Here is a 21,981-nt window from a genome sequence, read left to right on the forward strand (position 1 = left end):
TGAACAGCTCTAGCACAACCAAACTTTACCCTTGCACTGATGAAAATGTGTTATAAACACTAAGCTTCCAGTACAACTGGTTAATGAAGTGTTAATGATTAATACAATGTTAAATAGTGAACTTTTTACAAACCAAGACCAACTACACAAACATTTACAAGGAATACAAAAGAACCACAAGATGCTTACTGTTGAAGAAGCTTTCCTCATATATACTCTGTCATTGCAAATCGAGAGTTGACTTTTCCACTTTACCATCCTCCCAAATGCTAACACAATGTGAACTCAAGACCATGTTGCATGTGCATTTTTAAAAGGGGATATCAAGCCAGCTGTTAGTTTCTCAGCATCTTAACACAACCAAAGGATAACATTCTGCCAGTGTTACACATTTGAGGATTAAAGTCCTTTAATATCTGCTCCAATTTTCTGTGTAATCCAACCACAGAACACCACTAACCATCCCTTCTAGCCCATGAGCTCCTGACTAAATTCTCCTAGTGATCCCAGGATTTTTTCTTAGGGCTCCTAAGTTACAGAAACTACCACCTTAACCCAACAAGCTGATGTCTGAGGGTTCTTTACCCCAAGTAAAATGCCTTGTCATACTGTCTAGCTTTGCTTGTCACAAGATCTTCCAAGTCAAAGAAGCCTCTAGTCACTTTTTGTATGAACAGTTTGAAAACTAATCCTCCTTCTTAATCCTCCTTGGACAAGAAGATAAAGACAGCTATTCTAACTCTGACAGAGGTCCACCTACACAGAAGCCCTAGCTGCAGCAGCGGACAATAATAGATGCCTAAGAAGTAGACGAAGGACAGACAAGCATAATGCAATCCTTCCCTTACATATCCTGCCAGCTTTGAGCTTTCCCAAACCACAGATTGTAGCTACATGTAATCCTTCAGATGGATACATTAAGTGGTCTGAGCTTCTTCAGCCAGAAATACTTAATTTTTCTAGTAGCTCTCTAAGCTCATCCCAATTTGTCAACACCCTACTTTTTTAGCTACCTGACCTGGATAAGCATTCCCTTTTGACAGACCTGACCTGGACAGGCCACTCCTTTGGCTTTCTAACACTGCACTCAGAACAAATATTATTTTCCCCAGTTCGAATCCACCAGTCCTCCATTTACCCACCCAAGAATCCTTTGATCTCCTAGCTGCCATATCACGTTATGTCTGCATGTGGACAAATACCATCAGTGACTTAAATATTCTTTCAACTAGGAAAAAAAGAACTAGTTAGGAAAAAAATATCCCATTCTCTTAGAGTATATCCGAAGAGTCTAGATAGGTTTACAGCAGTAGCAAAACCTTGCTAGGAAAGCAGAGCTCACTGAAGTTACCCATCCAATTGGCTCTGCTGAGCAAATTCTCTGATTTTAGGCTAATCTACATACATCTAAGCCCATCACTCCATGTAAAAACAATTTTCATTGTATGAGTTCAAGAAGCCAATTATTGCCCAAAATACAGATGAATATTTGGAGCAGAGAGAAACCCCTGCAGCACCCAGGAAATTCCAAGCGTAGATTTCCCATTTCTGTTTAACTGAGATCCAAGAGACAATTTTTAATCTGGTTAATATTAACTAAACTGATTTTAAAAGAACTGTCAGCTAAGGCTCTTGAAAAAAAAGTTAAGAAATTGTGGAATTAAAGTCACAGTCCCTATCATTATTTAATAAGTACTTAAAAGACAGGCAATCAAGTGTTTCCCTGTCAGATTAGGGTCATCAGTGAGACCTGCCAAGAATTGATTCTGCAATCTGCACTGTTCAGTATGTTCACATAAGATCTAAGAAGAGAAGTATGTCTAGAAGTGGCAAATTTTATTATTAAAAAATTAGTAATCGCTATCAAAGTCAGAGAAGACTGTAAAAAGTAAGAGAACTCATGCACTTTAAAGTAACTACACAATATCTTAGATGTCAATAAATACCAAAACCAACAAAAAATATTCTAAGTACATAAACTCAACAGGATCAAAACTAGCTGTTATCACTTAGAAAAACTTTGAAAACTTCATAGGTCAGTTCAGTATTAAGTATCAAGCAAAAAGTTAAATACAGCCTTTGGAGTAATTAGGAAAGAAAGCACGTATCCCCATTATGCTGTCGAATGCTGAAGGCCATTCTGATTCCCACATCTGAAAAAGGAGACAATGACAAAAGGGACAACAGATGACCAAAAGCATGGAGTAGCTTCCATATAAGGAGAGATCAAGCAGAGTAGGACTTTGAACGGACAAAGAAACAACCAGGGGGAAGATATGGAAAAGTCAAGAGGTCTGAAACATGACTCTGTCAAGATGAAAAACATGGAGTTATTGATGGAGTTACATGATTATACCATTTTTTTACAATGCAGAAACAACAGAGCACTCACCAAAGCTACAGACAACTTTCCTAAGTCAGCTCAGGGATATTGTCACTGGATGTAGAATATTTCAAATAACATTTAAAATGCATAATTAAGTTGTAGATCTCACTGCTGTAGGATGTCATGGAGACCAGAAACATAAACAAGTTAGAAGAGGGATTATATAAATTAATGGAGGATAGATATAGTCAAGATCAGATGATGAGATACAACTCCTGGCCAAGCAGGGCACTAAACTGATGATGGTCGTAAGCTGGGAGGCAAATGGAAGGGGGGGGAGAATGAAAAAAAACTAAAACAAACCCACCACATTATACATGCCCTGTTTCTTACAGTCCTCATTAAGCATCTGCCTCTGGATCTTGTCAAAGGCAGGACATTGAGCTACACAAAGCTTTGCAATTTGCCCCAGGATGATATTCTATTTAAACTTCTATTTTACGGTACATTTATAGACTTCATTTATTTTTAAATATTAAGAATGTAATTTCAGCCCTGCTTAACAACATATTTAGAAGGCTGGAAGCCTAACCTCCCTGGCTGTTTCTAAAGGCAGCATCTCTCATGTTAACATTTAGATACCATCTAACTGAATCCTGACAGTGCAACACAAAAGTTAATGCACACCATGGGAAAGCAAACCCAGGGCCAGAGCCACAGAGCACAGAAGTGGCAGATCCCAGTTTAGTGCACCCACAGTCCCTCTTTCGGGAACAGCTCTTCCCTGTCTGCCAAGTGTTTGATGGAAACTCCTCGCTCAGAGTGAACACAGCAGATCCGTGTGTGCCATCAGAACAGCCAAGCCTTGGGCAGCGCTCAGCAGAAGCACGATTGGTAAAGTAGGTCAGGACCATCCGTTCTAACCAGGGAGAAAGGAAAGCTGGAGCACACCAGACTGTTTGGCCAGGTATTACAGAAAACCTTCATCTGGGATTTCATCACTACTTCAAACAGATGTGATTCATATTTTACTGGCCTCCACCTCAAACAAGGCACACCTTCCCAACCACACTGCCCTCCCTGTCATTAGGGGCACCTCCCCCAGCCTCAGCCAGGATCTTCCTGTTCTCAAGCTTTGGCTCAACAGGCTACAAAAGCCAGAATCCTGCTCTGCCATAGCTGTTTTATGCCAATTTGTCTAAAGCAGAAATGCCCAGCTACTTCATCCAGAAACAGCCAGGACAGCACACTATCTCAATGTAATTGCTTCTGTCTTAGAGTCTATCTTCCTTGACAGGATGCCCTGCAAAAGGGAGAGAGGAGATCTCTGCAACCAGCACATGCTTCCCAGAGGACAGGACTGTGACCCCTAACCAAGCTCCCACGTCCCAGAGGCAAAGGCCACACTCCCAAGGCAAGTTCTTTTGCATCCAACCTGGCCTTGGAGTAACCCAGCAAGAGAGAAGAGAAGCTTCAAACATCCTATGAAACTCCTGTGAAAAAGCACCAGTCCTATACTCCCATTCCAAGAGGAAACCCCGTGATCTCTGTGCCAGCATCAGCCCTGCAGGTTTGCACAGCGGAAGGGAGAACAGAGGCCAACCACAGAAGGAGTTCATGCCAGCAGTGGTACAGACCACAGGCAGACACACAAGGACCACATCCCGAGCTCCACCATCCAGTTGTCAAGATGCAAATGAGAAGTGTTAAACACTGTAGTCTGCCTTGAATAAATCCTTTTGCTCTGCAGACACTGAGCAGTGCAGGGTGCTCTGTTAAAGAAATTTCCTTGACCCCCCTTAAGTCTCAGATTTAGTACCACAATAGATCTATAAAGAACTAATATGCCCTGGGTGGACAGGAAGGAATTATTCTTGGTGTTTTCCTTCATTTCAAATAAAATTCACTTTTCTGCCCTCCCCACTAATCTTCTGGAGAACCATACAGCCTGACAGCAGTTTGACAGTCTTACCCCCTCAGTCCAAGAGTGTCAGCAGTTCTGGCTATAGCCATGAATACAGGCAGTAACATGCAAATACATTTAATGTAATGCAGCCACATGAGTAGTACCTATCCCCTCCCACCCAGAAGAGACAGCAGAATAAACAGAACTCCACATCACTACCACAATCTGCTTGTGGCTTGCCTTCAAACCAAGATGAGGTGTATTCTACCCTGTATTACTCAAGTTATGTTAAAGCATTATCAGAAATGTCGCTTTGATCAATTAATCTTCCATGAATTAGTGCCTCAGCCTGGAAGGTTCTCAGTCATCAGCTCTGAACTGCTAGGCTCAATAGTCTGGCAATTAGGTTACACAGGTCTGTTAGATAATGATCCAAACTGAGGTGACCAGACATTTTCTTCCACCTCAGGAAGTCAATGCCAAGGCTTTCATAAAGCCAGTAACAGATAACAACACACCATGCTGTTCAGAAAGCCTGGGGACCTTCCCAAGCTTGGGAAGCTTCACACCTACATAGCACATCGGAGACACAACAGCTCCTACTGCACTACTGCAGAAGCCTGAACAGGTTGGGCGCAGACCTGGGAGCCAGGATCAACTTCACACCAGTCTCAAGGGCTGTCCCGTGCAGACTGGATATCCACTGCTTTCAAATGGAATGGTGGCCCAGGAACCAACCATGCATTCAAGGTACACATGATTGAGGAGTCACAAGCTGGCAGCAGCCACGCAGCCTTATTCTTCTACTGTACAGTCACAGCCCCCCATGCCAGACACAGTCCACACTTGGAAGTTCTTGTTTCAAGGACAAAATTCAGAGCACCAGACTGCACATAGGGAGGGGTGAAAGAACTACTGCTGTGCACAGGCCATCAGGCAATGCTCTCCCTTCATACCACAGTGGGTCCACAGCCTGGAGGAGTGAAAATAAGCAACAGGAAAACTAAGTGGCAAAGAAAGCAGAAGCAGGGACCCTGCAAGATTTGGTACTTGGAGAAATAAACCATGTGGAGCAAGAGTTCTCTAGTTAATTTTGTTAACATGCAGACATCTAGCCATGTCTTATCCAGAACAAGGGATTTTATAACAAGACAATTTTATAACAAGAAATTTTCAAGTGGCTTTACAAACATGAGTTTCTGTTCAGTCAGATTAGGGAGACACTAACTTTTTCTGGCAAAATATTTGAGCTCCTGGTTCAGGGCTGAGAAAGGTTCTTTGGTGCTGTCCTAGAGGCACAAAGGTTCAGAACCAGCTACCTGTGCATGAGAGCCATGAATTTTAAAGGCTTTTTGGTTGAGACTGTTCTTCATCTGGTTTGCTCCCCTCCCACCTGCACAGTCTGACAGCCACTGGCTGAGCAGGACTGACTGGCTCATCCCTTCCCCTTTCAGGGAAGCCCAGACCTTCACCCTAGGGCTGCAGAGATGCACTAAACAGGTCTGCAGTGCCAATCTGAAATGCAAACTGCTATGAGCAGGAATTTCAGCCAGTATAACTGGCTGACTGTCGGCATTTCAAGAGCATGCTGCCTTGCCAGGGTCACCCCTGGGCAAAAAAGTGCCCAGGAGACAGGAAAACCAGATTGACAGTAGTTTGTTAGGAATAGCACTGAGTTCTACAGCTGAGTGGCTGCTCCTTGGCTAGAAGGAACAACTAGACAGAACAGAGAAATTGGTAAGGAAACAAGGGAAAAGTATGCACATCTGTGCTGGAAGGATAAACCATAGCCTGTGGTCAGCACAGTTCTGTTTGCAGACTGTCCCAGTTCCAGGCACCCTTTCTCTGTCATTTTAAACTGTGTACTCCACACACATGGCAGGGACTGTGTCTTCCTCTGGGAGAAGAAACTGTTTACTCTGCCACGCACAGATAGCTAATCAAAACCCCACAAAAGCGTGGCTCAGACAGCACTTTTCAGACTTATACATGGACCAAACTGAGCAATCAGCCACCTAATGTCAACCCAGGAGGCCATGGTGGGGCTGACACAAATTTAGCCTCATAAAAAAGTTTTAGTTTAAATCTTCTCAGGGCTTAGTGGGAAATACACTAGTTAAAATCATGGATCAGCTAGGAATAGAAAAGATCATACCAGCTAAAGATGGGTTCAAACTAAATCTAATCTGGACAGACTATCTGGAGAATGGCAGACAGGTCCAGCACACACAGGAACAAGCCGAGAGAGAATCACTGCTTGAGCCAAGCTACTGAGGAAAACAACTGAGAAATTGAGAACAAACCAGAAAAGATACTCTGTAAATGGGGTAACAACTGAGCCCATTGCTACTCAGCAATGATGAGAGTTAGAGTTTGGGATAGAAACTTCTTCCGGCATCAAAGAGTTGACTAAATCAAGATAATGGGGCAGCAATTAACAGGAAAGGAACTTCAGTCCCCTCTACCTGGTGCCAGTCTTCCCCATGGTGATTCTTGTCCTAATCCTGTCCATACTCCACCTGGATTCTCCCTCAGCCCCAGGCCTGTCTGTATTCCCCAGCTGTAATCTGAGCACACAACTCCTCAGCCGCTCCATGGAGTAACTTTCACTGCAGAACACGATACGCACACAAGACTGTATCCTTGGAGAGGAGCTATAGTTTCCCAAAATACACCAACTCACTTTTCAATCATAACAGCCTGCCTCCAAGAATACACATCACCACAGCTCCGCTACCGGTCAGCTTTGCATAGCTTCTCCCCAGGGGCCACAGCAGCAAAGTTAGTCAACGAAAAGCTAAAAAAAAACCAAAACAAAACCCAAAACTCAAAAGGATACTGCCTAACAGCAGAGACCATGTCTCTAGAGACAAAACAACAGATAGCCTGACATTGTTCTCCTCCTTCTGAAATTAGAAGTTCAAAGGAACAACCAGGGCTGTTCTGTACTGTGCCCTCTGCATATTTGGGTAAGCATCTAAAACTAAGTGCAAGAGCAGACTTTCAAGGGTGAAGCATCTAGAAGTGAGCCCTGTTTTTGAGTTATTTTTAAATGTTTAGACAGGACCTAAAATAGGACCAGTGTTTTGAGTACTTCTGAAGAATATGAACCTCACGTAGGCCATGACATTTTTAGTTTGAAAAGGCTTTGGAACAGAGGTTTTACTGTTCATGCATCGTCTTATCATCCATTTTAGCTCAAATTAAGTTAGAGTCCATTATGAAGCAAGAAACACCCTTTCAAAGGAGGGAAATTAACACAAATAAGATGTAGGCTATCAGCAATAAAGCAGTCTCTGTATCTCAGTAAAATCTACCATCCCATAATAGCAGGAACAGCATTTGCCACAGAGAAAAGGGGAAAGTCAGCTTCTCTGCTTACAATATTCATTTTCACACCACCCTTCCTACCCGTGTAGTTTCTAGAAATACACTCTCCACCTCTCTTCAAATTCAAGTTGACAGCCTGCAGACTCCAGCAGCCCAAGGCAGTGCCTTCAGCAAGCAAGAGGCACATGCTGTACATCACAAGCAGCACAGAACCAACCTAGAACACAAGATGTGCCAGTCTCTTTTTTAACCAGTTTTATTATATCCCCCCCTCCCACCCCATGCTGACAAACCAGGCTGCACTTGTCTGTCTCGGGCCTGAAACAAAAGACTGAAGCAAGCACATAGTAGCACTTTACCTCCCTGAATACTCTCCTGGGCTTCAAAAATGAGCAGCTCAGGGACTTCTTGGGAGAAGGGTGGTTTGTATGCATTTAGTAACCTTCAATGGCTCTTTCTTCTATGGAAGTCCTCACATACACACAGATGTTTGGCATTCACAACATCCTGTGACAAGAAGTGTCCCAGGTTAACTGCACAAATCAAGGACTAAGTTGTTATGTGGTTTTAACCTTACTACATGCTGTCTCCATGCAATACCTATTCATACTTGTAATGGAAAAAGAAAAAAAAAAGTTGTTCCCTCTCTAAACTTTCTATGCAATTCAGGAATTGAAAATAACTGTCATTTATTGTTTTTCAGGTGGAAGAATCCTAACTTATTCTGTTGCTCTTTGTATGGAAGGTAATGCTCACCTCTGTTCACTGTTGCTGCTCTTCCATTTCTAAAAACTCTAAGAAGATACCTCTATTAAGATGGCAGTAGTTTCCCTAAAGCTGTGAAAACTCAACTTCCGTAAGAGCTGCAAGAATTAGTGTGATGGTTATCAAATACAGCAGGGATTCCCCACTTCTGTAGTGAATTGCCCATCAGTTCTGTGTTAAAATATTCAGCCTAACTCCTTAAACTGAGTTTGTTTAAAAGCAAGTTTACTTTCAAGCCACAGTATTCAGCTGCACCCTTCTTCCTCCAGAATAGGGTGTATTTTTAAAAAACCTTCTTCTCCCTGTTAGTTCTTTGAAAATACAAATTATCTTATGTTTGAATTAGCCTGCCCCGATGAAGGGTAGATCCCTCACAAGATTGTGTGCCAGAACTTAATTCTGTCATATGTTCTTTATGAACATTTCAATCCAGAAGCTTTTACCTCAAGTATAGAGAGAGTATTTAGAGATTTCCTGACGCTACACAGAACAATATTGTTACCAGACCTTGTTCTCCTGCAGAGTCATATAAGAATATTTGGGTTTGGAGACTGTTTGTATCATGACTCCCTGCAAATCCTGAGTGATTTCTTCCACAAATGCAGTAACCCTAATTGCTTCCCACATTCTTTATGAGATATAGAACTTTGTTAATAATACATACTTAGCTGACTAAGCAACCTAAACTTTCCTGTCAGGCTGAAATAACTTTCCTGGCTTTCCTCTGTCTTTTGCCAGTTTTACTATTAAGAGTCAAATAAGCATTTTTTACAGATGCAGAAGATACGTAGAAGTATAGCTGGAATTAAAAAAGAGAAGGAAGGCCATTAAAACCCAACAGAACAAGATACTACCTAGAGTTACAATACTCAGTGCTAACAGCTTCTTAAAAATGTAAACCTACCCCACAATTTAGGGTTTTGAACCATACTCTAAGGGTTAGAAGGAACACCTCACCCTACAAATAGCCCATAACTGGTCCTGATAAAAACAAAAAACCCTTTTCCCAAGGTTCTATAAGCACCTGAGGTGTTTTCAGAGGCAATGGTGAATGTTTCTTCTGAAGAATTCTTGCCTTGCACACAGCACTGCAGTTGTGTGTTCATCTTTACTCTTACTTGTGGTGGTGCACAGAAAATAGGGCAGAAAATCAGTCCCTGAACTGCTTAAAAGGGAGGGGAGGAAAGAGGAGGGAACAAGTAACACTCTCCTAGGTAACATCAAGTTGCTACTTCGGCTGCACAGGAATGAAATCGAGCGTGACTCAGACAATAACCGTAACTCACATTTCAGAAGTTAGTTTGTTCAGACATGATCTTTCACACTCAAAGGTACAAAAAAGCATGTCCTCTAGTGCACTTCTGCTGGAGCACTTTTCCAACAGGATCTGGACAGAATCAGCTCAATATCTAAAAGAATACAACACACAGTCCTCTGGCCTCCTTACAATCTTGTATTTTTTATGTACCCAGAAAGCATGGATCCAGAAGAGACTGGCCTGAATTCAAGTCATCTCAAGTACTTACTCATTCCTTATTTCAAACAGCTTTGATTTAGTGGTTTTACTGGAACCACCCAGAGCAATGCAAAGCTGAGGCAACCAGACTCACCAATCTTTGCACATTTGTTATATGTATTCAGGATTTATTCTTGGATGCTCCAGATTGGAAGAGGTTTTCTGAAAACTTGCTCTTTATTATCTAAGAGTTCAATTCAGCTCTGCTACCAAACTGAAACCACACAGGCCGCACACTCAGAGAGGTCTGGGCTGGGGGTTGCTGTCTGGTTTTGTTCATTGTTTTTATTTCTGCTGATTCCTCCTCCTGTTAGAGCTGCAAATCTAACAAGCAGACATCCTTCTGATGAAGGGCTCCTGTACTCTCAGTGCTTTAACGTGATACTCATCTCTCCAGTGCAAAAGTCAGTGACTCATCCACATCAGTTCCTAGTATCCAGGTGCCAGGGTTTCACTTCTCAGCCAGAAGTTCATGCAGATTTGCACATCTCCAGCAACTCACTCAGTCTGGGATCTCTGGTGTACCACCCTACATTTGATATTCAAATTCCCATATTCAGATTCCATGTATTCACCTACAGAGTGCTTCACCAGGCAAACTGACAGCAGAATTGTAACTATCCTGTTTAATAGGAAGCAGCCTGAAAGAATTCAGTTTCAGGGAGACATTTCTTCAAGGGTCTATAGCTGTCAACACCACAAAGCTCAGCCAGCACAAAGCAGCTCATCACATTCCATGGTGATTGACAGACAGAGATGAATGTCACTCCTGCTCCAGGAGTCTGTCTTCGGATTTGGCAACACTCACTGACCCATTTCTACTTATAGATCACCATCAGAAACTCACGTTTTTGTTTTGGGTTTTTTTGGTTTGTTTCTGTCTGTAGGTTAAACTAATTCCCTTCTGCAGAAAATTCAAAGTTTAAAAGGCAGTTTTTGTATTTCAAGTGCAGCACCAGAGGTGCCAAGAAGACTCTTGTAAAAGGTGTACAGTGGCCTGACTTTGGTTGCACTGCAACCCATAATTCCCAATCACTCTCTCAAGAAACTTGGGGTGACAAAGACAAAAATGACAAGCAAATAGGCAACCTCTGGAGTAAATACATCTGCTTACAGCAGAACTCTACAGAACAGAGCTGCTGTTGAAGAGATAGATGTCCTTCATCCTTCACAGGATTTCCCTGCATAAAGAGAATGTTCCCTTTGCAAAGAGAACAAGTGAACACTCCCACATACAGCCACTCACTGTTTCCAGCAGACCACGTGCCTGGAGAACTCGTTCAACTAATCACAGGTGGTACAGTTGGTCAGGTGGGTTCATCATGCAGCAGCATCCAGAGGCTGCCCAGCATGACAGTGGCCACACACACGGAGATGATCAGGAACACGGAGGAGCCCAGCAGGCTGCAGCAGTCCATGGGCATCCCAGTGCTGGCTCCTGGCACATTTTGCTTACCATCTGGACTCTTGGGAACGTTGAGACACCTTCATTTCTCTTATTGAAGAGTGTGCCTCAAGCTAGAAAAAACAACAGAGCATGAAATGCAAAGACTATTTTTCCAATAAATTAAATCTGTTGCACTTGACTCCCGCTGTGGTTCCCTTCCCCCGAGAAGGCATGGTCTGGCCAGCTGCACGAAGTCCAGGCAGCCCTGGGAAAACAATGGGATCTTTTTCTTGCCAGAACCAGCCTTCCTGTTCACCCTTCTAACCATGGCATGGCATGGAGGACACCCCCAGTGTGTCTGTGGAGGAGTCTGTTGGCATAGCAACTGCACACGCTAACTCTCTGCTAATGAACAGGGATAAAATGTTTTGTTCTCATTAGGAAAAATACAGACACATTCCTGATTGGTGAGTAATGTCTCTGCCTCTGAGAGATTAGCTCAGAGCCGTGCAGCCTGAAACAGCCTCAATTCAGCCCACTGCAGTGCTTCCCTTGAACAGCCACTCTCCACAGACCCCACATCTCTCAAGGGAAAGCCCACAGAGCTTTCTGCAGCACTTTGCCTTCGGGCCTGAGACAGCTCAAGGCAAGAATAATGAGAAGAGGCTACACAGGAGCAAACCAGAACAGGCACAATGAGAACACACCCCCTGTCCCTGCAGGGGAGCCAGCTCTCGCTGGTGCCTTCGCTGCACCTGGGTCCCAAGCTATCTCGCAGCCAGTGAGTTTGTCTTTGTGCATCCACTGCAGGTCTGCGTTGCACAGGGCTCAGATCAGCCTGGGACCCCAGCTCCCACTCCAGCCACATTCCCCAGTGCTGGGTGAATAAATGCACAGAGCAAAGAACAGAACACTCGACAGCAGAGCTCGGCAACCATTAGGTGCCTGGGTGCAGAAAAGAGAACAAGGGCTCCTGCCTACCAGTCTTTATCGGGATTTTGGCATTTAACAATCAACAAGATCCACCATGAATCTGGTATTTGCAGAACATTTGCACACTGTTGTTTTATCACTCAGGTCTGTATCTGGGTGCTCATCCAGGCTACACAAAACCTCTGCCCACAGAGGCAATACTGCTTCCCAAACTCTCTCCCCTCCAGATCCTCCTGCCACAGGAGCCAGCACAGCAAGTGGGAGGATCACAGTACTTCACTCTTTGCAAAGAAGATCTGGGACAGATGCATGGCCAGACACCCAATGCACAAGCAAAAATCCAGTCTTTAACCACACCTTTGCTGGGTGTTTGGCATAACCTGGTCTATAGAGCACAAACACAGCCTAGCAGAATCAAACTGTGTAACTGCACTCCAAGCCCACGGTTCATCTCTCCTTTATGCTGCTACTGGCTCCCATTTGCTCACATCAGTTCACCTTGCCTTGAATTCAAAAGCTGTTGAGAATAGGGACTGCACACTTTAAACCTCAGAGGCGACTTTACAGTCTTTCTAGGGGCTGAACAGGTACGCAAACTCCCTTCTCCCTCTGGTGGGAGATTGGTGCTGGCCGAGATTAGTACCTCACACAGATACACTCAGCTCCACAGCAAACTGGGATGTGGCAGAGCTCTCTTGCTCTCCCAGACCCCTGCACTGTTGATGGAGAAAGAGTGGGATTCAGGCTTGCAGGTAGCCGCAGGCTGTGCTCTGAGCACCCACTAACTCCCTTATCCAGCCCCTCAGACTTTCACCTGCCCTTTTCTGCTCCTCAGGGCTTCAAACAACCTCAACTCAGCAGCTCAAAGTGATGCAGGAGGAGAAGGCAGAGTGAGCAGCGGGAAGGAAAGATTCTGCTCCCTTACGTCTTTGAGAAACAGGCATGTGCTGCAGGGAACCCAGTGTTGCTGCTCTCCGTCAGCCACAAAACCTGCGTGTTAACCTGTGCTGTGATCTGCCCATGGGACTTCTCGGGCTTCATTTCTACTTTACGTCCGTCCAGCCGAGAATGCGGTTATTTCAGTCCCTAGGCAGGCACTCTACTGCCTGCAAAGCCATCTCTCTTTGCCTAAAGGAGAGAAATAACCCAGGCTCTTGCCCAGCAGCGACAGACCCCGGCCTTGGCCGGCAGCCCCTGCCCAGCCTGCCGTGAAGCACAGATCCTTCCCAGACCAACACAAGGCCAGACGGGCCGGGGTGCTGTTTTCCAGCCTCCAGGCATTTTACTTGTTCCAGGCGATCCCTCCCCCAACCCTCAGAAAGGAAAAGCCGTGGGAATGGAGCTCAACACCCCGAAGTAGGCTCACCCCCGGGCGATGAGGAGCTTAACTCCCTGCGCGCCGGCGGGCAGCCCTCGGCACAGGCTGGCAGGACATCGGCACGAGGGGACATCCCGGGAATGGCCCCGTCCTGCTCCCTGCACTGACGGGCACCCGCACCACGGCCCCCAGTGCTGTGCCAGCAGTGAAGGCACAGACCTGCCACTCATCCACCACAGTCCCTCTCGCTTTGCCAGGACGCTCGGCACTCCTGTAGCTCTGCTCTCCAGTGTTTCCATCCTCCACCAGCACACAGACAGCAAGCCACAAGAGGAAAGCCCTCTTTTAATCTTTTCACTCTTCCAGCAAGTTCCAGAGGCTGCCCACTTAACAAAAAGTTACCTTTACCATGTCATCAAGGCACTTTTCCTCCCTTTTGCCCCACATGCTGCGGTACAAAGCCGCCCTCGTGGGCGCAGAGCCTGCGGTCAGCCATCAGCCAGCATGTCAGGAGTTAAGTTCGCATTTCCATTCTCCTGACCTGCACCAACGCTGGCTGAATATCGAGCTATTCTTTGCAGCTTGATAAAGCATGAGAAAGCTAAAGGCCTCACACACTCCTCTTTTCACAGCTTGGCCTGCTGCCCACAAGCTGTCACTCCCTGGCACCTAGGGCAAAGAGAGAGAGGAGGCCAAACTGCAGCCAGCTGCAATGAATCACTCGCTCCCCGTCCCTCCTCCCCAGGGAGCCCGGGTCCCTCCTTCCGGCAAGGGGATAATGTCTGCCTGGCTGCGCTGGCTTCTTTCACAGAAAAAGCCATCCTGGGGCCGGGCGGGGGGGCTCCTATTGCAAAAGCTGCTGCCACAAAAAAGCGCAAACCAGCTCCCAGCAAGACTGAAGAACAAGGATTTCTGCTCAGCAGCTGGATGGGAACGCACGCCTGCAAGTGTTCAGCACAAACATCACTTAAAAATCTGAAGTTGGTCATTTGTCTAAATTGCAGGAAATTCTGGAGGAATGCTCAGGCACAGAATCTGATTTGAAGGAGACTCTTTATCTCTTCATGCCCCACTCATGGGATATTTATTTTGGGGACTTATTTCCATTCAGTCCCTTCCTGGCTCCCTTTCTCCTCGCTATATCCAGCCCAATTACCAGGTTTCGGCGAAGCTCTTTCAACCACCACCACCCCTCAAGTTTATTTTGATGGGTTCCATCACACAAACTGCTTCCACACATTACAGTTTGTTCTTCATTTTTAACACAAAACAGCAGAGGGAAATGTCCCGATCTCAGAGTCACTGGCATCCAAGACAAAAAATGTAGCTGAGAAGGCACAGGAACACCAAGGTCATCACGTGTATTTCTTGCACTATAGACCCACATTTGGAGAGCAGTGCTTTCGAAAGGTAAAGATGTCCAAGCCTTTGCAAGGTCAGGATGTCAGCTGTTTACTTTCCGAGAAAGGGGATATTCATCAGTAAAACACACGTAAACTCAACCCCTCTCCATCAGCGTAAGCATGAACTGAACAGCGGCATGCAGATCCACATGGCACATGGGATACCTCCATCCACTCACTTCTGTCTCCTGCAAAGAATAACTTTGCTGCACAGTAGCCAGTCCCTGCTCAACAGTTCTATCTCTCCCAGTACAGAGAAAGGAGCTGCAAACTGCAGTTTTACTAGGAAGAGGGTTTAACCCAAGCCTTGCAAAGGCAAATTCTCATTACCTCAAGGGCAAGATGAGAGGTTGCTTTCCCAACAGCATGTGCTACCACATCCAGCACCCCTCTTCTCCCACTAGCACTATTCCAGTGCCTCATACCCCTAAAAGCCATACTCCCTGCCCCCCTTTCCTATCCAAGGCAGCCATTTAGGCTGCAAATTCAGCATACCTGTCTGCTGGCAGTGTGCTTCAAATCAGCCAGTGTGAGGGCAGATTAAATAAATTCCTCTTATCTCTTCCTGCACTTGCAGGGTTATAGGGAAGGAAGAGCTGCACAGTTCCCACCTGGCAGACAATGTGTATTCAAACAGTGAGAAACTCATCAACTTTGGGTCACAGAGGTGATCCACAAAGGGTTTATTTTATTAATGTTGTTGTTTGGGCTTTCAGGGTGTTTGTTTTTACAAAACCTGGAACAGCACAAAACAAAATCCTGAAAAGAAACCTTTTTTTTTTTTTTTTTTTTAAGAGAAACAGAAGTACCTTCACTATTCCTAAAGCCACCTTCATCACAAACTAAACCAAGTCTTAAAAACACTCTTTCAGGGGCACAGGCTGTCAAGAATCACAAGTAATCACAGTCAATGCCACTTTATCACATTCTCTGCCAGATGACACACTACATATGGATTTCCCCTTATGATACATTTATAGCACTTTGTAAGGTTTCTCCTGCACTCCTGTACATCTACATCAGTAAGTGTCTCCTCCACAACACCTGCAGCTATAAAACCAGTACATTGAAAAGATTATTATACTGAGCATCCATAAGTTAGCAAGCTCTGGAACTCGGGTTACCCCTTGTGTAAATGAAATACAAAACACTCCCTAACCATACTCACACACACTGTTCAGCTGTGGGAATGCCAGCTCATCCACCATCGCCCTCCTCTGCCAGAAGGATCTCCAAATGCAAAGCTTAATAGAAACAGTTAATATCCTGAGCATGCCTCTGAGCCATCTAAGCTCTATGTGTAATATAATCGGGTTCATAATGCCCAAAATAGCACTCTGGAGTCCTAGCACAGACTAAGACCTCACTGTATTAAGTGTTGTGTGGATAGTTGCAGTGGTGCCGTTTTCTCTTCTGTAAAATTACTGAGTGCCATATACAGGAACCAACCATAACCCATATTTTACAGAAGTTGGGACACAGGAGAGCAATGTATACTTTTCAAATGTCTTTTTTTGGCAGCTAAATCAAGTTAGTATTTTCACAGACACACTGAGGGAGGGAGGGAAGGGAACACTGAGGTTACTCTCTCTCCAGAGCAGACAGGCAAAAGCCTAGTTCAGCCAAAGCTCACTGAGGCTCTTTATGTTCCCTTCAGTGACAGAGGTCACTTGTCGAAGCCTGAACCAGATCTGGTACAGGGCTTCCTGCTAAGCATGCTGGCAAAAGGATCTGAGCTATACCCTTCTCTGCAGTTGTTTGTGTTTCTTCAGGAACACCAAAGACCTGGAGTCTGTCCCAACACTGCTTGCACTGCCTTTGCTAAAAACATCCCTTTTAGCTCCAAAGTAAAATTCGTCTTGAACTCCTTGTGCTCTGAAGAAAGAAAGCCCATACACAGGATCCATGAAGAAAGTAATTGCTTGTGTTTGCCAAAACACTTCACTTATTCTAATTCTTTCAGCACAGATTCCAGGATACTTTCCTACCATAAATACAGGTTAGATCCACGTTTGAGCTGATTACCCCGTGATGCTCTTTAGGATCACATTGCACAGCAGGTGCTGCTCATACTTCCAAAGCATCCAGAAGTCACAGCTCTTCAATTCATTGATTTTTATGAGGCACCAGGTCATGCTGTCTGGCCTTCAGCTGATCACAGTTCATGAGCTTTCTGCATGTTTCTGGCTTAGGAACTATATGTGTTTGAAGTGAATAGGGACTAGACGCCTTTTGGCAAGATGCCTGAGGCAAAGGTCTCAGGAGAGAAATCCACCATTTCCCAGGCTGATATAAATGGACAGGCATCCCCTTGCTTCAATTTTTATTCCCTATTTGTGAACTGGCTATGAAGAAGGACATTCTCCTCTCACCTAAAAAAATCTGTGCTTTTTAGCACTGCTTTGTCTTTTTTTCTGCTGTGTGTTTTTCACCAGAGAAGAGGAGCCCCATCAGCCCATGCAGTGTCTTATCAGAGCCCATCCTGCCCTGGCAGCATGTTCTCCTGAGCTAAACAGAACAGGCGGGGAGGCAGGAAGACAAACTTCCACAAAGCTGTTTCTTAAACGAGATTTACAGGGATGCAGTGAAACAGAGTAGGGTCATGGGTGAGGAGAGACTGAACATATTTACAGCTAACCAGCAAGACTGCCACAAGAGGCTTTGACCTAAAACAGATTTTCAGGGAGAAACACCAAATCCAAAACTATCACCTGCAGCCCAACTGGGAGCTGCCACTGCCTCCACTCTTGCTGTACCACTGCAATGCCATCACAACCCCAGTACCATCCTTTCCCCCTGAAGTACCTGTTCCTCTAAGAGGAGATCATAAAAACTACCTCATCTTTTGCGCGCCATGAGTGATGAGGATCTGAAAGACTGAGTGTTTTGGCATCTAAAGTAACCACTGTGAAAATGTTACAGGAGATTTTTGCCAGAACAGGTGAGAAGAGCTTTCCAACTTCTTGAAAAAGATAATGTGTACAGAGGCAACCCAGTGCAGAACTGCAGGGACAGCAAAAATGGAAGTCCCACTGCTGTGGTGAACATTCCTGGGGCTGTCGGTGTGGGAAAGAGGAGAAAGTTCATTGCTGCTTTACATGTAGTCACTCAGGAGACAAGCCATCAAGATCTACAGAAATTCTGATTGTCTTCTGGAATAACAGATGCAGTTTCTGGGAGAAAGATTTTTCATAGGCATATTTTTGACTATTGGTGGAACAACTTCTTTGTTTCAGACTAGAGCTAAAAAAAAAAAACCAAAAAGCCCTTCTTGCTATTGCTTTGCCATTCAAGACATTGTCATTGTCATCTCTCAGATGTGTAAGCATAAGAGACAGCAGCAGCTGAGCTGTAGTAATTAGGAGGGAGAGATGTGCAGGCCTTGTCTCACATCTTCCTGTTAAGATGCAGTTTACACTTTGGCAGGTTTAACAGTCCCCAGTGAAAATAAGCCATCTGCATCTGCTCCAGCACACCATTCTCATTTCTGAACCCTTCAAGCAGTTCTGGAAAAATCAGCATTGCCTCCCTGCTTTTTTTTCAGGCCTAAAAGCAGTCACAAACCCATTAATTCTCTTACAGTAATGCAGGAACACTGGCTCTAGACCTGTTCACAAGGCATCTACTTCAAAAAAAACCCATTTCCCATTTTATTCAGGCATCTACTGAGTTCCAAGTTTCACTGCTTTCTGTACTTGCAGCAGGGAAGCCAAGAGGGACGCGAGCAACCTTATTCAATTCTATTCACAAGCACCCTTCCTTGGGAAAGCCAGTAACTTTCAGAGGGTCTCTGCAGACTTTGCTCCACCGCTTTGCACACTGGAGAATGGCTGGTTGGTAATCCTCTTTTCACTCAGTAAGCACAGACCCAAAGGTTTTCATTCCTGTGAGCTCAGAAATTTCCATTTCCATTTGAGACAGACATTTTCCTGGCAGTTCTCAAAAGATGCATTTGTAAAATAGGGAAACAACCTCAAGGAATGCTAAAGCAAAGGAATAAAGCTGTACATGGACGGTCTTTCTACCTCAGCCAGGAAAGGAAATTCCTTCTCAGCACCAATGCCCCATAAACACAACCTACTCTGCAACTACCAAATACTTGATCAACACAAAGTGACCAGCTGACCACTCTACCCTGTACAAACACCAAACATTTTCCTCAGTGTTGGTTTCAGATCACCTGGGGCAACAGCCTCCAAAATCTCAAATGAAAGAAAAAGTCCAGAAATGTGTATTTGTGTGTGCATGCAAGACAAGAAAAGAGGCGCACATCAGATGGCTGCAACACATTGGAGAGGTGAAGGTGTTCTACTGAACTCACTACAGGAAGACACACTCATATCAGTGGTTTTTAAAGTTGTAGCCCATAGACTTTTGCTGTCTCCAAAGATAATTAAAAAACCAAATCCATTGTTGTATCTGTATCATAAAATGTTTAGAAGTTTGCAAGTCCAAAGAGGTTGAAACTTGCTTCTTCCAAGTGCAAAACATTTAGATGGCCCAAAGCCAAGTCCCAGAAAAAAGCCCTAGTCATCGGCTCAGGAATGCCAGCTCTTAACACCAACCAAACGTATACAAACCCTCTGGTAGGGCAATTCACAGTATCATCTCCCACAAACACTCACTTAAAATTGCAGCTATCATTCACCTCCTTACTTCTATGCCAGGGAAACCTAACTGAGTCTCACTTTGACACTCTCCAAAGTAGTCAGCTGAGTGAGTTTTTTTTCCCTGCCTTGCTTTGGGGGATTTCTGCTTGGTGCTTCTGTGAAGAGAAACAAAAAGGCTTCACACCGCATCAGGCAGGATCCCCCTCCATCACTCCCAGCTCCTTAGCCAAAGGCATTCCTGAGGTGCACTGTGCCCTAATAAATCAACAAAAGCACTCCAGGTTTCCCGGCAGCTGGAAACTGGAATTCTGCAGTGAAGGCAAACACCTCTCCAGCTAAAGCAAACACAGCCAGGGAGCCCCTGCTGAGCACCAGAGCTACTGTCAAAAGAGGGATAAAGGGAGAAGGTGGGATCATAAGGCATCTGGCTGACAAAGGGCAATCCAACATAAAGATAGAAGATGGCCATAAGTCCAGCCCTGACCTAGGCATTCCTCTGTGCAGGCATGTGCTTTCCAAATGTTTTATCAGAATAAACACACAAAACTTCATTTTTAGAGCAATGACCATCTTGCCCTGATACAGATGGTACTTTTGCCTTTAAGAACATTTATTTTAGTGTTTAGAAGACCCATGTAAAAGATCCTGCAAAAATACAGAACAAAAATAGCCCAGTCTTAAACAGCTTATAACTTAACTCTAAAATAAACGAAGACAAAGGGAACAGCAGTGATCAGTATGAGCAGCACTCAGCAGAACAAGACGACTGCTGTTTCCAGGGGTAAAGGAAGGCATTTGGGTTTTTTTTTATTTTTAAACTATATAACAGAAAAGACCTGATGAAAGATTTTAAAGAATTATTAGGTGGGTTGGAATACATTTATGGGCCAAGCACCTCTCACACAAAAACCAAACCAGCATTTTTCAAAAGCAGCACAAGGAAACAACAGAGGGTAATGTTACCAGACAAACAGCAGCAAGAGCCCAGTTTCCAGAACTAACATTTGCTAGATTGCATACAAAAAACTAGATGGGCTGTTTCAGTACCTCATTTTCAGTTGCACTTGGCGAGTAAGGGAAAGGAGAAACCAAGCAGGGCTGAAACAGTGACAGTAAAAGCAAAAGAGCTGACTGCCTCAAATGCTCTTACAACAGGCACAAGCCCATTTATACCATAAAATATCTCTCATTCAATAAAACAAAGGCATCTTCCTCAGATGCACCCTGAGAGCTGGAATAAATACCCAGATTTTACCATCTCCCCCTCCTGATGGTTATGCTCTCCCACAGGGAGTTTCCTGGTAACGCATTCAGTGCATGGATGGGAGGTAGCACAGGATAAGTGTGAACAAATTTACTTATGTCAGACCCAATCTGGACTGCAAATCCAAGTCTTCAGCTTCCATGGCATCATTTGGAGCTCTCACTTTGAGACCACTGTAAGGCACATTTTCCTTCCCACTCCCTTGAAGAACCACCAGATCCCAGTCCACAAGCAAACACTGCCTTTAGGGTAAAACCTGGTCTACCTACACGTGGTTAATTGAGACACACAAATGCCAGGCAGCTGACAGTGCACAGCAATGGTGCAAAGCCAGCAGCCCCATTAGCAGGTGAGTGCCCGGAGCTCCCAAACTACAAATCATCCTTCCCCTCAGCCTGAGGGAGATCCAGCTGGCAGAGCTGTGTTCTGTTTGGGACGACCCTGACTGGCACTTAAAAGCCCTGGGTCTCAAGAAAGAAATAACAGATGAATGTGCTGGGTGAAGGACTCCTACATATGTATACGTGGAGAGAGACACACACAAAGGAGGGCGGGGGGGGCAGCTGGGAAGAGTGACAGCAAGACTTGTCTCTGGGCCTTGTGCTTATTTTGACCTTTCAGTTAAAGATTCTCCAAAAAGGCACTGCTCAGCCCCAAGCCTGATTAGATGTCTTGGGAAAAACAGAGCACAAAGCATCACACATGAATGAGCACAGAGCCATAACACGATCTGGATATTCCCACCCATCCATATGGCCAAAAAAAGCGACGTTCCTCAATGCAAACATTGGCAGCAGCAATATGAAACTAATGTGTTAATTAGCAGATTTTGCAATCCAGCACACAGCAGAGACTGCTGGTGGTGGCTATTACACAGTCAATCAGAAGTGAAACAGAACAAGTACCACGTTACTTAAACCATTCACAACAAGGTTAATAATTTGCTAACTGCATATTTCTGGCCTGAGCAGACCAAGGTCTGTTTTTCAAGCTTATTTTCTCAAAGGTATTTTAAAATGTATTTAGCAGGGCAAGCTCTCCATCACTTGCAACTCTTCTCTTTGTTAACATTCAGTCTCAACTTGAATGTTTAGCTTAAATTCAAGAAAGGCCACTGCCTTGCTTTACACAGCATCAGACTAAATGGGCTCAATGATTTCCCAGCCTTGTGAAACTCTTTAGCTTTCAGCCTGTAAACAATCACAAGTTATTCTGAAACAATC

The 21,981-nt window shown here is 44.7% G+C and overlaps 1 protein-coding gene across 1 annotated transcript in view; it reads right to left on the minus strand.

The window, feature by feature from the left end:
• PLXNB1 (plexin B1) overlaps window positions 1-21,981 on the minus strand; it is a 77,831-nt gene that overhangs the window by 44,750 nt on the left and 11,100 nt on the right. Inside the window, exon 2 of the mRNA XM_042016358.1 lies at window positions 11,090-11,361. The gene's annotated coding sequence lies outside the window, so the exon portion shown is untranslated. The remainder of the gene's footprint in view (window positions 1-11,089; window positions 11,362-21,981) is intronic.

The sequence above is a fragment of the Corvus kubaryi genome, unplaced genomic scaffold (genome assembly GCF_017639235.1).
Source record: "Corvus kubaryi isolate FWS band 111438036 unplaced genomic scaffold, C.kubaryi_AGA036_p1.0 136, whole genome shotgun sequence".
NCBI lineage: Eukaryota > Metazoa > Chordata > Aves > Passeriformes > Corvidae > Corvus > Corvus kubaryi.